This window comes from Ictidomys tridecemlineatus, chromosome 4, assembly GCF_052094955.1.
Source record: "Ictidomys tridecemlineatus isolate mIctTri1 chromosome 4, mIctTri1.hap1, whole genome shotgun sequence".
In the NCBI taxonomy this organism is placed as follows: Eukaryota; Metazoa; Chordata; class Mammalia; order Rodentia; family Sciuridae; genus Ictidomys; species Ictidomys tridecemlineatus.
In genome coordinates this window covers 311,745-327,699 of record NC_135480.1, presented here as the reverse complement: position 1 = coordinate 327,699, position 15,955 = coordinate 311,745, and the positions used below count along the sequence as shown (strand labels likewise).

Genomic DNA, 15,955 nt, shown 5'->3' with positions numbered 1-15,955 from the left:
CATCCCTCAAAATTCAAGTTGGTTACCGTCTACTGTTTGTGTCATTTTGTCCTCTGTCTTGCAAGTCGCATCTTTTCAAAACCTTTCCTTCCTGTCAATTGTCTACTTTTCACGTTCATGTTGTCTGCATATCAAATTGTGTGTATTTTAAATGTTATTTTAAATACAGTGTTCTATATGCCACTCTTCTTACATTTCACATGTTGCCCTGAATACACTTAATGTTTTTTTCCTGATATAAAATTCAGCCAAGAGATATTACCTAGTATTTTTAGGAACCAGATACCATAAGGGCACAGTCGTGAACAGGGCAGATAAGGTTCCTTCTTCCTAACATTCTACCTTCTCCTCCTTCTTCATACTGGGGATTAAACCTGGAGATGCTCTACCACTGAGCCATATCCCCAACACTTTTTTTTGTATTTAGAGACAAGGTCTCACTGAGTTGATTAGTGCCTTGCTTTTTGCTGAGGCTGGTTTTGAACTCACCATCCTCCTGCCTCAGCCTCCTGAACTGCTGGGATTATAGGTTGTGTGCTACCATGCCCAGCCCTTTTTATTTTTTATTTTGAGACAGGATCTTGCTAAGTTGCTGAGGCTGTCCTTGGCCTTGCCATCCTCCCACTGTAGCCTCCCGAGTCACTGGGATTACCGGTGTGTGCCACTGTGTCTGAGGGGGTCCCTCCTTTCATGGAATTTAAGTTTTTCTAGGCAGAAACAGACAGATGGCATGGAGTGGAGAGGGCTTACTCCAGTGAGCATGGTCACTCTTTGAGGGTCACTAATGGAATCTTTAGAAAGCAAACATTGGAAAGTGGGTGCTGAAAGAGACTTTTTGGAACCCCATGGCCTTTGAAGGACCCCAGCCAGGGAATTTACTCTGTGTATCTGGACACTAGCGGGTGGGATGAAGGGCCAGGGGCAGAGCACTGGGAGAACAAGGTGGGACTCTGGCCCAGCACACTTGTTCCACCTGCTACCACATCTGGCTGGGACAGCCTTTTGGAGATTAAGGGTCTGTCCAGCCCCGACCACAGAGGGAAGGGGCCCAGCCTAAGTAGCTTTTCAAAAGAACCACCTGCAGCAGCCCCTCCTGAAAAATCAGCATGCATGCAGACGGCTGTTGAAAACCACACTCAACTTCCAAATAACAACAGCAGCACATTCATGCCTCGGCTTAATACACAACTCTCTCAACCAACAGGCTGCCTCTCCACAGGGGGCTGAGCCCGGGTTTCTATTTACCTTTGATATTCAGGTTGAGTGGCACTTCTTGAGAGTGTTTGAGAGTCAAACAGCACAAACATGGAGACACAATGTTAACCAGTGTTGATGTTTTCGTTAGGTGATAGGGGAATGAAGAGGAAGAAAAAGAACCGGTCAGTACAAGTGCACACAGCTCACAGGGGTAAGGGGCAGGCGCTCCCTCGCCTGCAGCAAGCATCTGGCTCTCTGCTTGTGGGGTGACCCAAGCCCTCATTGCTGCAGGGCCTTTGCTGTGAGCAGTTTTGCCTGTAGTCACTTCCTGTGGGAAGAAGTCGTGCCAAGACACATCCTTGAGGACCCTGCTGCCTTCCATGTACCTCCTTATCCCATCTGGGATAAAGACCGGGCTTCCCCTCCATTAGACCAAGCACCCTGGCCAGTAGAGGGACCCTCTGTCAAACCTCAGGTGTGATGGCCAGGTGGCCAGGTCTTGCCCAGGACTGCAGGGATTTCCAGGAATGGAACTTTCACTTAAACCCAGAAAAGTCCTGGAAAAACCTAAGGCCTCCAGATCAGCAGAATCCAAAAGTCACAGGGACAGGAAGCAAAAATGTCACCAACAAATCTCAAGGGATAATGACAGTTGAGAAAACATTGCCATTTCTACTCCATGATGCCTGGACCTGGACCCAGACCCAAGAATCCTGCCTGGGGGAAGCCCTGGATTGGACACACCAGGGCAGTGAGGAAATGAATGGATTGCCACTCAGCTGGGGTCTGCAGTAAACCTGCAGAGGCGGTCCACCACTCTGTGGGAACCCGAGAGGCCATGAGCCTGGAGACAGACTGCTGTACGGAACGCCGAGGTGTGGGTGACCACGCCCTATGTCCCTCCATGGTAGCTTTGGCAGAAGTGAAGCCGGCAGGAAGGTGCATCCATGGCTCAAATGCCTGCCTGAGGCTTGCAGGGTGCAGGAGGGGCCTGGGCATCTCTGCCGTCAGCCCAGGTGCCCAGTGAGTACAGGCAGCGAGGCCACCCCTGGCCTCCATTCCTACTGGCCAACCTTGACTCAGGAGGTGGCCCTGGGAAGGAGACCATCGTGCCCCCTCTCTACCCCCCAGTTATCAAGATCCCTTCTGAAGTGGCTCTTTGGTCACGCACATGCTTTGCACTCTGCACATTCAGGGATGTTTCTGTGTGTACCAGACTGGGGGCCCCAGGCCTTGTCACTGATTTTATATAAGATGCTCTTTCTAGGCACCTGGCCCTCCAGCCGAGGTCAGTCCTGCCTATCAGCCAGCAGAGATCTATGCCTCTCACTGTCACCCTTCCACGCAGAAGGCACAACCAGGCACACGGTACACTGTCCTGCCCTCTCCAGAGATTTTGGCTCTACCTATCCTCCCCGTCCCCCACACAGTGGGGCTCTTCTGCTGCAGCCATCCACTTCTGGGTGGATGCCATGCAGAACTGTCTGTGCTCAGGATGAGTTTTCTTTTTCTTCTTTTAGTTGTAGATGGACACAATACCTTTTTTATTTTACTTATATAAAATTTCTATTTGTATTTTATTATTTTTTATTTTATTTATTTTCTTTATGTGGTGCTGAGGATCAAACCCAGAGCCTCACACATGCTGGGCAAGTGTTCTACAGAGCCCCAGCCCCAGCCCTCAGGATGAGCTTTCTCTGGCTGCCCATGAAGCCATTGGTGTGCCTGGCTTCAGAGGGCTGTAGCACTGTGATAGGACCCACATCCGCAAGTCCCTCACCTGGGGCTCCAGGGCCTGCCTGAGCTGGTCACATGCATGTCACTTCTCTGTGGGTTGCTGCCTCTCGTACTGGCCCTGTGGCTTGGTGGCCAGGCTCTTATGATGGTGGCCCAGGGTGGGTGTTCAGCCTCAGGGTCTGGCAGAGCCATCACCTTCCAGCCGGGCAGTGCTGGTTGAGTCTGTCTGTGACTCACCTGAAGGGCAGGCCAAGGCTTCTTGGACATGGGTTGGCCTGTGCCACGCCTGATCCTGACCCAGAACCTTCTCTTGCTTTGGGTTACTAAGTTATGGGGTTGCAGCAGCATGTCCAAGTAAGACAAGTAAAACTCCGTCCCAGACAAGGGCCAGACCAGCTCCTGCTGGTCTTCAACACCCAGAGGCCTGGGTGCAGCCACCTGCTTCCATCCGGGAAGGACTGTCAGGCACACGGCCTGCTGGGCCCGGATTCTGCAGGTGGGAGATCCCGGGCTGTTGTGGAATTTACCTCCCACTCTTCAACACATCTGTGTCCTACTGAAGTGCCCAGGGCGGTTGCTGCTCTTTACCCATCAGATCCAAACAACATGATGTCACCACTCTAGTAGATGACGCGTGCTGTGGAAGGGACAGGTGACGGATCCCTGTGAGCCAAATGAAATGCTGGGCCGGGGCTGGGGCTGTGGCTCGAGTGGTAGCGCGCTCGCCTGGCATGTGTTTGGCCTGGGTTCGATCCTCGGCTGGTGGGCTTGGGAGTCAGGGCAACAGGTTGCAGCTGGGGTTCCTTGGCGTCTCTGGGCTGGAAAAAAAGCCTCCACCTCTCAGGGTGCTGGCTGGCGCCCTGTGGATCTGCTGCAGCACTGAAACCACTGCAGGTTGGCAACTGCTGCCCTCTCCGGCCAGCTGCCCACAAGCTGCCCATTTGTTTTCTGCACAGTCTCAGCAGGTGTGGGGAGTGGGGAAGGCACCTGCTCCTTGAGCCCTCGAGGGGGCACTGACCTCTGATTTCTGCAGGGAGGTATGTGGCTTCTGTGTCACTGTCCCCCTGCAGGGGCAGCTCTGATGGTCAGTGTGGCCTCCCACCCAGGAGGAGGCCCTCTGTGGGTCGGGGCCAAGGCAGAATTCCTCCACCTGCTGAGGGTGTCCGCGCTCTCTCTCTTCTGAAATGGGAATAGCCACAGGATGGGCTCAGGGGCCACTGAGAGGCGGGCCAGAGCTAAAGCCCCATAGTCTACCTGACCACCACAAGCCCCGGTCCAACTGCAGGCCACGTGGGAATTCAGGTCTCCAGGGCCAGCCACTGCCTGCATCTGTGCTTCCCCTTCTCTCTTCACGGCTCCCTGTGAGGGGTGCTTGGGGCCTTCCGGGAGGGCTGGGAGGAAGACGGACCGTGACGTTCTGGCCCTGTGACTAGGTCCTTGCCCTCAGCTGAGGGGCACCCGTTCAGACCGGAGACGGCCCAGAGCAACAGAACCTCTGCTTCCCCACCCCAGGGTGAGGTTGGCGTCCTCACCCTCAGTGCCACGGCCGTGGGGAGTCGTTAGCTTAGCTGAGGCCATGGGGTGGGGCCCGCCCTGATGGGTCTGTGCCCTTGCAAGGGAGCTGGGCGCCCTCCCCACACGCACTGGGGGAAGGCCAGGCTATTAGGAGAGCGAAGCAGAGGCCACCTGCCGGCCAGAAGTTTGCTCACCAAGACCTGGCCACGCAGGCCCCTGGCCCAGGACTTCCAGCTTCCAGGGCCGCGAGGAGAGGAATGTCTTTGCACGCGCAGGGTGTGACGGTGAGTAAGTGGGGACCGGAGGCCCTCGCCTCTCTGGACCTTGGAGGCTCCCCATCGCTCTTTGTTGAGTCTGATGTCAGTGAGCATTTTGGGGTGTTCCTAGTCTTTGTTTCAGTCACGAGTGGGTGTTGGATTTTGCCAAGTATTGCCCCGACTTGTAAGCTCCTGTTTCTCTTCCTTGGCTGCGGAAGAGATGGTCCATGTTAGAGGTTTCAAAGGCCCAATGACCTCACACCTGGCGCGGGCCCCTCCTGTTGGGGTGTCGAATTCGCTGATGCACAGTGCCGTAGATTTGCTTCACTGAAACCTGGTGCTGAGGAGGGATGTTGGCCTGTGGCTTTCTGCTTCTTGTGGCTTTGTCTATTCTTGGTTTTAGGAGAACAATTTGGGAAGTGCCCCCTTCCACTACTTTCTGGAAGAAATGAAAGATAACTGCTAAATTTTCTCTCTTAAATGTCTGGTAGAATTCCAGTGAAGGGCTAGGTCCCATCACAACACAATACAAAAGGAAAATAAAAGAAAATCATCAGTGAAACTGTTTGACCTGTCTGTTTTCTTGTTTGGGCGATCACTAATCATGGTTTCAGTGTATTTAGTAGATGAGGTCTATGCAGTTTACCTATTTCTCTTGGTGTGAATTCGATAGATGTGTAAGTTATCACATTTGCAGGCATGGAATTGTGCCCAGTACTCGGTCCCTGGGGTGAGCACTGAGGGCCTTTCACTTCGCACCGTAGTAATTTTCATTTTCTCTTCTTACTTGTGAGAAGCCTGGCTAGAGAGTCACCATTTTTTGAATATTTTTTTTCAAAGAACAAGCTTTTGGTTTCATTTTTTTCCCCTGTTAATTTACTGTTCTCATTTTTTCCAAATTCAGCTCAATCCAGTGTTCTTCTTTCCTTCCACTGACTTTAGGTGTATATTGTGCTACTCTCTTGGTCCCAGGTGGAGGTCCAGCTGCCCTTGGGTCCTGGGCGGAGGTCCAGGTAAAGGGTTGTCGGTTTTGCTCTTTGGCACCAGTAGATGCTGTAGATTTCCCTCCACACTCAGGTTTCACTGCATCCCATGAATTTTGGCAAGTTGGGTTTTCGTTTTCATTTAGTTCAAAGTGTTTTCAACTTTCTTGGGACAAGTGTTTTGAGTGATGCCCAAGAGCCCTTGGGCCAAACGGCATGGAGATCCAGGCTACAAATGTTGATTGAGGGGCTAGGAAAGCTGAAGGCCATACTCTCTGCAGCTGTGCTCCCTCCAGTCTGGGGCTGGCCTGTGGGGTGGCTGGGCCTCCACATGCTCACTGGAGGTGGGGGTTGTATGTTGGCCACCATCACCTGTAATTATTGGTGTCTGCTGTTGGCTCTCCAGGACAACAGTGTTGTGTGTGAGGTGTGCTCCCTGGAGGAACACAGGACCCCATCCCACAGCCCCAGGTTGGCATTGTGCTGGGTGTCATGACACACAGCAGATATCCTGGGCCTCCCCTGGCTGAGTCAGGGTCCTTCTGGCTGTTTGAGTTAATATCACTCAGGCCCTTCAGAGAAGAAGCCAGAGTCCCTGCAATGAGATCCTCATCTGTGACACCCCCCCCCCCCATAACCTCCCTATGGGCCCACAGGGCAGGACTTGGCGCTGTGGTCCGAGTCTGACCATCTCCTGTAGAGTAGTGGACGTAGTAACTGGCACACTCTCTCTAGGAAGTTGCAGGTATTTCTAGCTGGGTGCCCTCAGCATGGGAAGGCAGATACATTCATCCACTGCCTGTTAGACCAGGACGCAAGAAAAGACCACTGACTCCAATTAAAATCAAATTAAAGCAAGCTTATTATTTCGACCGGCTGGACTGCCTTTTCCTCCCAAAACGGCAGGAACAAGACAGCAGCCCCAGCTTTCCTACAGCCCCGCTTTATAGCCCAGAAAGTTACACAAAAGGGGGTTACAGATAACAGGACTCTGACGAGCATCACACTAATGGTAGTTTACATTTTTTGCTGGCCCCAACATCAGAATTTATGAAGCCCATTAGAGCCTCAGAGAGGGTCGTTGTCTGGCCAGGGAAGGCCAATATTTATGAGGTGTCACTAAAGTTTCAGAGAGGGCTGCTATCTGGTCAGAGAGCCAGGCAGGGGTGAGTTCAAGGCACGGGCAGGCATTCCAAGCAGGTTCAGAATTTGCAGTAATTTATAGTAAAGCCGAAATTAGCTTTTCATGGCTTTGTGGTGAGAGGGCTCCCAATTTAATAAAAGATCAGGTTGGGTTTATCATTCCCCCCTTTTCTAATGTGTCCCTTTCAAATCTTTGATAGGGTAGGGGAAGAGCACTGAGGGAATTTTAATCCCTCAGGTAACAGTCTCCAAATTTTTAGAACTCACCCAAAACCGGTCTCCCTGATTTTACCTGACTTAATTAATTACTTATATTGATAATCTATTTATTTTTGGCTCCATTGTTGTAAGAAGACAGGCGTCACTCATTTTGGCTTCTTCTGAGCTGAGAGAGGGTGACGTGAGGGAGCATGGCGTGAGGGACATGAGTTGCCTTTTAGAAGTCAGTTCGGTTTGAAGTCTGGTTGGGGAAGAACAGGTTGTAAAGTCATCTGGGAATGGTGCTTCTATGAGAGAAACAAAAACCATGAGTACTGAGTAAATGTTGTAGCAGCTGGAACGTGTCACTGTATAGAAGTTCCCTCACCAGGCTTTAACATTTCCAGTTATCAGGCCTGTAAATTTAACATTTAACTTTTAGTGTTACAGATGTCCTTCCCCATAAGATACAGTTTAATAATTTAATGCCATCTGATCTTGCAAAATTTTTTTTACTAGTATGAGCTCTGTGTCTAATAGAGAAACCTTTAATTCTGTTACTCAGGGCTGGATAATCATACTAGCAAACACGAAGCCTACCTGTGTAAGTTAGGAATAACTGTAGGCCTTAAACTAAAAACTTCTGTCTCTGGCAGCTCCTCTTGATAGTCTCTTTTTATAGTTATCAGACATTTCTGTCTGAGAATCCTTCTTTGTAGCCTCCAGTCTTACTTATTTTGGGAGGCTAACATAAAGTGTATACCTTAAATAATAATAATAATAATTATTATCATCATTATTATTATTTAAAATGCCCAGGAATGGCTGTATTTTGGTTTTAACTGTCTTTGCTAAGTGTTTAAGATGAAGCAGTCAAACTGACTTTTGTTTCTATCTATTGTTAACAGCTGAGCTTTTATGGGAGTCATTCCTGGGGAAACTTCTCAGTTCTGCTAGTGCCATTTGCGCTAGGATGGGTCTAGGTCTTGCTTGACCATGTGGCTTCCCTCGGAAGCACCAGGGATGTCTCCCTTCTCTGATGACTCTCCTCTTCATAGCAAATGCACTGATTGGCTTTCTGTTCTCCAGTGGTCTCATTAGTCTCCCTGATCGGGAGGTTATGTGGCCCAGAGTTGCAAAGCTCTTTAGAGAAGTCCCCTGTTCCCTGGATTCAGATTGACTCAGAGGGCAAGAGCCGAATATTGGTTTTTCTGGCCCTTTTAATTTAACTTTAATTTTAAAACTTAATCTTAAACATCCAGCAAATAAATTTTAACAGCCTTATATTAAGAGTACTGGGCTTTAATGTCTATAACTTTATAATTATTTATCTTTTTATTAATTGGGATCTGTATTATCCTATCTGTCTTGTAGGTGATGGCTTATTATCTCAAACTAACCCATGTTGTGTTCTTAAAGCAACACTTCTGTAAAACACTAACAGGGAATCTTTAGATCACTTATAAGGAAATTACAAAATAAAATTAACAAGAGTAAAAACACTTAGTTCGTGTAACAGCTACCCTGAATTTTTGGCTGAGTTATACATTATGTCCCCTGTTTGAGATCCTAGTAATCTTGACAAAAAAAAAAAAACAACAAAAAACAAATTTTTTGAACATAACTTTAAATGAACTAAAATCTTGCCTACTGTTTTCATAGTCTTTCTCACATGTAGTAAGATGGGACACAGAGCCTCATCTCAGGTAAGGCAGGGCTCTTTATAATTCTTAAGTGTTTTAGTTCTAAAGCTGATCTTTGTATTTTTAATTATCATTTTACAAAGTTTACGTAAATTGTTTGAGGTCACATGAACATTAGCTAACACCATTTGATATCACATTTAAAACATGAATTAAAGAAAGGCTGAAAGTTTTAACCTTTACATAGATTAGGCTCTCATTAACTTAAAAATACATTTAAATTGTTCCCCAATGTAAGAAGTAACAAAACTTTACATATCTTATTGATAACAGGTAAATAAATCCCCAATATATTTTTTTACCATACAACTTCCGAACACCAGCTTGATATAATGCTCTTTTAAAGTTTCTACCTTACAGACTTGTATACCTGGAAGATATGAGCACATTAATAGCATCACAATTACATTGATGTTTCTACATTAACCAAGCTTAGCTTTTAAAGAAATGGCAGTACAGTGCTCTAAAATAACAGTTCTTATTTAACCAGTTGTTTAATTTTTATGGTTGCTTGCTCTAGAAAAAAGTAAAACTTAATAAACACAATGTTATGGGTAAACTTATATTTTAAGAAATTTTTGTCTCTTTAACACATGACTGATTTTTACAATCTTATACAGACTTTAGTACAAACTTATACAGACCTTAGTAAAGCAATCAGATATCTAACAAAAGTACTCATGAATAATCCCATATCAAATTTTCTTTACTTATTTATCAAAATATTAGACAAATGTATTGAACAGTGTAAACCATTTTTTGTTGAAGGAAAAGTCCTAGAACCAAGGCATATTAGACATTTTATAGACATTAATATTTTATGAGTTTTTTGAACACCTAGAAAAACTTGTAAGTTAAATTTAAAGACATTTATTTTTATCTGTTTATCCAATTTAAATTGAACCATTTAAATCACATGAATTAAAGATCTTTGGATCCATTTTTTTTAATTTGTTTTTATGAGCGCTCCTTATATATGTTAATTTGTATATCATATATATGATATACGGACATATGTATATATAGACATACAACACATAACAAAAGTGTGCACACATAACAATAGTAAAGGCCTTAGTAACTTTTCGCAGGTGAAATCTCCATTGCAATGTTTCAAAAACTCCACAGTTGGTCAAAGATAGGACTGATCAGAAAAACATTAACCTAGGTCTGTAGGGTCAAAATCATGAGCTCAAAAAAATACAGAATCTAAGGAAAAAAACAAGAGTCCTAGTAAAAATGACTGGCCAGTAATTAGTAAATACCATACAATTTACTTTTTTTCCTTAGGTCTCAGATCAGTCTCCTACTGAGCTTGCAGGCTTCTTTCATTTGCATTTCAACATAAGTCCTGGCTGAGGTCTGGAAGGAGCAGGGAAAAACTGCTATTCTGAGCAGACACCTCAGGCCTAAGGCATTTTAACTATAAGTCATAATTTTCAGGTTCCAATGTTGAAAATTATGATACAAGTTTAAGATACAATTCACAAAATTTTATATCTTTACATCTTGTTTTGTCAACAGATACCATACTATGATTTACTATCCTTGTCCAAATTAATGCACTGGTACACACAGTAACATTTTCCCAGGCTACCCAATTCAAAATTGGTGAAAAAAGACTGAATGATTGGCAAGTTACTTGCCAACTTGGAAGTAGAGTTCTTTAGTTTTCCATCCTAAGTATTTAAGTTCTCTGACATGAATTATCTGAAATCATAAACTAAACAACTACCTAAACCCAACTTTTAACTGCAGCATTGTGCAATGCATCAAAAACCCATTCAGATACCAGATTGTTACAATAAAACATCATCTTTTAGATACACATTCAGCCAAGATCATTCCCAAGAAACAAATTATAATATCAACACACTATTGCACATGTCTTAAAGGGTCAGAAACAAAGACACAGGACAGACAGAGAGGAGCTCCAGACTATGGCTGACAGAAACCTTTTAAAACAGAGCAGATAAGAGGAAAATCTCCTACACCAGTGGCACCATAGATGTCCCCACAAGGGGACCAGATGTTTTCACAGAGGAGCAATCTGAAATATAAAATCAAGGGTCTCCATGGCGACTTTACTGCATTAAGTGTCTCCTTTTTCTTTTTCTCTTTTCAAGAAGACAGAGGTGGCATAATCCTTACAGTGCAGGGAAAGAAGGAGGGAATCCCCGAAGCAACAGGGCTTCGGCAGCTGCTGGGAGTCCCTCAGTCCCTCCTTTTACTTACAGGATTCCACCCCAAGCACATTTCATCTCCTAACATTTCAGTAATCAGTTCTCAAAAAGTTCTGGGGGTGGGGGGGTATCAAAATTTGTAACTGAAAGTTCGGTTCCTGACCTTAGAGCCAATTAATGCCAATTTAATAATGAGGACAGGGTTTTGAGAAAAAGAAAAAGGGAGTTTTATTGTTTTGCTAACAAAGGAGAAACACCGGGAACTCTGCCCAAAGGTTGTGACTCTCTTGATCTGGAGGGACAAGGGGTTTTAAAGGAGTCTCACTTGTTAACCTGGGAGATACTCAGTTCTTAGGTCCCCAGCAGGCATTGCCCTCTGCACTGGAGGTGCTTCAAGCAGCCAGCTAGGGGCTTCTCTCCTCCTGCTTAACAAAGGGGGGTACAGTTCATCACAGTTCCTTAAAACACAGTCCAAAGGGGTGTCAGGCTGACTTGCTTTATTACCCATTTTCACGTCCAATATCCTTAAGTTTTATCACTGAAATCACACAACAAAACGCACAAAAACAAACAAACAAAAAACATATAGAACACAGAACAAAAACAAGAAAACAGAAACCCGGCGCCGAAACAGAAACAGAGGAGCAATGCAACGTCTTGCCAAAGCTCCGGGGTAGGAGTGCGTGCGTGCCCGTCGGCACCTCTCTACCCTTCCAGAGGAATTCCCTACAGAACAGAACAGAAGACAGAACGATTTCTCGTACTGTCCGGACAGGAGTATATGTGAGCCTCGCCAGGCCACCTCTCTGTCATCAGAAGAGATCTCCCTTAACCGGATATCAGATGTTATAAAGGCGCCACTTACCTATGGAGGCCTCCTCCACCAGGTGCTTGCTAATAGTTTTAGTGCGGCAGTTCACTGCAGGGTTCCTGGGACCGAAGGCTCACTCCGAGGCCTTGGAACGTCTCAAGTTGCGCACCCCCTAGAGTGGCTCTCCAGCCCGGAGCCCTGGAGCGAAGGCCGGCTTCAGAATTTCCAGCAGTCTGGTCTTGTGGTCTGGTCGGGCAGGGTCATCTCGCTGGGGCCTCCAAAATGTTAGACCAGGACGCAAGAAAAGACCACTGACTCCAATTAAAATCAAATTAAAGCAAGCTTATTATTTCGACCGGCTGGACTGCCTTTTCCTCCCAAAACGGCAGGAACAAGACAGCAGCCCCAGCTTTCCTACAGCCCCGCTTTATAGCCCAGAAAGTTACACAAAAGGGGGTTACAGATAACAGGACTCTGACGAGCATCACACTAATGGTAGTTTACATTTTTTGCTGGCCCCAACATCAGAATTTATGAAGCCCATTAGAGCCTCAGAGAGGGTCGTTGTCTGGCCAGGGAAGGCCAATATTTATGAGGTGTCACTAAAGTTTCAGAGAGGGCTGCTATCTGGTCAGAGAGCCAGGCAGGGGTGAGTTCAAGGCACGGGCAGGCATTCCAAGCAGGTTCAGAATTTGCAGTAATTTATAGTAAAGCCGAAATTAGCTTTTCATGGCTTTGTGGTGAGAGGGCTCCCAATTTAATAAAAGATCAGGTTGGGTTTATCATGCCAAGTCCACATATTCAGGCCAGGCCACTGTCCAGAGGCCAGTACCCTTAGCCACCGTGGTCCCTGTCCACTTGTACTCTCCAACCACCAGGCCCTCCCTGTCCCAGGGCCTTTCCACTGCTGTCTCCTCTAGCCTTGACTGCTCGCCTGGGTCTTCCTTGGGGTCTTTTCCTTTTGGCTCTCGCCCCACACTTCCCTGGAGATCACTAAGCCCCTTCTCCCCCCCACCACAGGCTTTCTGCGTCCTGGGTGTCCTTTCTCCTGGCCTTCCGAGCTGGGAACTCACCGCTCACTGTTGCCTCTGCTGCCCTGTGAGCTCCACCAGGATGGGACTTGCCCTTTTTCTTCCTGAGTAAACTCTTGGGAAGGCGAATGTCTATTCCTGGGGGTGGGTGGACTTAGGGACAGCTGTCCAAAATGCCCCTCTGCACCCAGCTCCCTGGCGCTAGGCCAGCAGGGTAGACCCCTCCCCCATCTCAGCTTTGGGTGAATAATGGCAGGCTGACGTAGGCCCAGCGACTCTCCCAACTACATTGCGTCTCTAGTCGGCCCACGGATGCCCAGAGCTTCGAGCGTACACCGTGGTGAAGTGGGTGCTGCGCCCAGGGTCCTGCGGGTTCTAACACCTCAGCTCTGGCTGCTGGAGCCCCTCCGGCGCCACGCTCGCATTTTGCCCAAGGGCCGCTAGGTGGCGCCGCAGGCCCGCTTGAGCCCGAAGGGTCCACACAGGGCGCCCCGGGATCAGGATCGACATCTGGTGGGCGACCTCGAAGGCCGCGCAGTATCCGGAGGGTCTGGTGAGCCCGGAGTGCCCAGGTGCACCCAGGCCGCAGGAGAGGGTGGTGGGGACCGGACCGCACGTGGATTGAAGGGCGGGGGGCGGCGCAGGAGCGGGAAAAGGAGGGGTCGAGCCCAGCGGACAGGAGTGGGCGGTGCACGCGCGGGAGCCGGTGTGGCCGGGCGGAGTGGGGTGGCCAGGCGGGAGGGCGGGGTGCCGACGGGGTGGGGGCGGGCGGTGCCGACTGGACAGGGGGCGGGCGGTGCGGACGGGCCGGGCGGGGCGGTGCCGGGGGGGCGGAGTCGAGGGGGCGCGGGAGGGGGTCCGAGGGGCAGGGGGCGGGCGGTGTGGACAGGGCGGGCGGGGCGGTGCCGGGGGGGCGGAGCCGAGGGGGCGCGGGAGGGGGTCCGACGGGCAGGGGGCGGGCGGTGTGGACTGGGCGGGGCCGACGGGCAGGGGGCGGGCGGTGTGGACGGGGCGGGCTGGGCGGTGCCGACTGGGCAGGGGGCGGGCGGTGTGGACTGGGCGGGGCCGACGGGCAGGGGGCGGGCGGTGTGGACGGGGCGGGCTGGGCGGTGCCGACTGGTCAGGGGGCGGGCGGTGTGGACTGGGCGGGGCCGATTGGGCAGGGGGCGGGCGGTGTGGACGGGCGGGGCGGGGTGGTGCCGGGGGGGCGGAGCCGAGGGGGCGCGGGAGGGGGGCCGACGGGCAGGGGGCGGGCGTGGCGTGGCGGGGGCGGGCGCGCTGGCCGCGTTCCTCTTCCACACCTCCACCTCGGGCGACCCGCTTCCCTGAAGTGACGCCTGCCCGGGGAAGGCTGGGGGGGGTGGGTTCGGGAAGCTGGGGAGGGGCTAAAGGGAGCTGGAGGGAGGGAGCCGCGGGAGGCAACAGAGGGGGGCCGGTGGGGCTGGAGGGGAGGCCCCGAGGAGGGAACCCCGTTTTCTTCCTTTTTGGGTGGGGTCGAACCCCCTTGATAGAAGTTACCCACTCCCAGAACGGTGGCTGGATCTGTGTCCTGAATCAAGACAGCGAGTGAGGGGACAGGACAGAGGAGCTAGAAGCCTCGCCAGGGGCGGGAAAGGTTCAGGTGGTGGCCTTGTCCCGCATCCCCTGGGCCTGCGGGTCCCACTTTGGTTCAGGGTGGCCTTGGATGAGCGAGTCGCTGTCCTGCAGAGGCTTCTCAGTCGGCACTCCTCAGTATTTTAGGAGAAACTTTGGTTCCGGCAGGGCCCAGGTCTGCTGGCCTGTGACAGCCCAGGCCTAGGCAGGCGTCTTGCAGTCCAGACCCCTGCAGGAACTGAAACTCAGGAGGTAGCACCCTGTGGCCCAGGGGACTGGCAGGATCACTTCTTAGCTTGTGAGTAGTGGGCCTGTCACCTTGAAGAAAGAGGTATTAGGAGATGGTGGTCTGGTGGCTCCAGCCTGTAGTCCCAGCCACCTGGGAGGCTGAGGTGGGAGGCTGAGGTAGGAGGATTGAGATGCAGGAAGAGGGCAAGTTTGATGCCAGCCTCAGCAACTTGGACCCTCGGCAGCTTAGTGAGACATTGTCAGACCATAAAAAGGGCTGGGATGTGGCTCAGTGGTAAAGCGCCCTGTGTTAGATTCCGGTACAAAAAAAAACAAACAAAAACAACAAAAATAAAATGGGTTGTTGGTTATTTGGGCTGAAGTCTTATGAGGACTTTAACCTCCAAAGGGCCACTTCCTTGCAGGCAGCATGCTATAAAGAGTGTCTTGAGATTGGTATTTGGGCTGCAGGGAACCTGAAGAATGAAACTCGCGGAGTACTCTTATCTAGCCACATACAGCACTTGGCCACACACCTAGAATGTACCACCCTAGTCCAGAGATAAATTTGTCTTGTCTGTCTTTACAGGGTTGTTATTTGTCTAAAGCATCTAAGCCTCTTGCTTGGGTCATCTCCTTCAAACTTCCCTCTCTGGTGAAAGCCCCATGTACATAGCACATTTAATACGGCTTTTATGCTTCTCTTGGTTCCTCACCCAACAAAGAGCCACTGAGAGCCAAAGGAGTGGAGGGATCTGTCCCTCCAAACACAGGCACACAGAGCCACCAGACTTCTGCAGGATAGCATGTGGCTCCCTACTCCAGGCCCAGACTCTTGTTCACTTAATAGTGAGACCTGCTGCTAAGCCTCAGGCCAGCCCCCATGGGGCATCAGAGTGGACATTCTTCCACAAGTTTCCTCCCACACAAACTGCAGCCCCACCTGGGGCCTGGGGTACCACAAAAGAGCATTCATTAAGTTAACTCTGCATTGTATACTGCGGTAGCAGCAATTCAGAATGCCTAAATATGAACATGAGCCTTTCCTAATACCCAGTAGGCCAGGAAGAAGTTTAGTGTAAGAACCCTTTCCCCTTAGTAAGACAAACCTCGAAGAAGTGGAACTTGATTCATAAGTTAAGTCCAGTGGGGACTGGGAGGGGACATATTCCAAACATGGAAAAGCAAGCATCCGTGGCCACCCCTCATGACAGCGCCCAGCTGCTGTGACTCACGGCTTCCTGGATTCTCCAGGGCTAGCTCTGTAGCCCTGCAAGGCAGAGGCACTGGTGCCAACACGCATGATCAGATTTAATTTTCATTCCTGTTTTTCCTCCAGGCTGGTTACTCCCAAATTTCCGAGAAATCTAAAATCT

At 49.6% G+C, this 15,955-nt stretch overlaps 1 long non-coding RNA gene across 1 annotated transcript; it reads right to left on the bottom strand.

Moving 5' to 3' along the window:
- Nucleotides 1-6,527: 6,527 nt before the first annotated feature.
- Nucleotides 6,528-13,465, bottom strand: LOC144376926 (uncharacterized). Its single transcript, XR_013437271.1, has 2 exons — nucleotides 11,782-13,465; nucleotides 6,528-9,103 (listed from the first exon to the last, which is right to left on the bottom strand). It is a non-coding gene; the product is annotated as an uncharacterized LOC144376926 (long non-coding RNA).
- Between the last annotated feature and the right edge of the window lie 2,490 nt (nucleotides 13,466-15,955).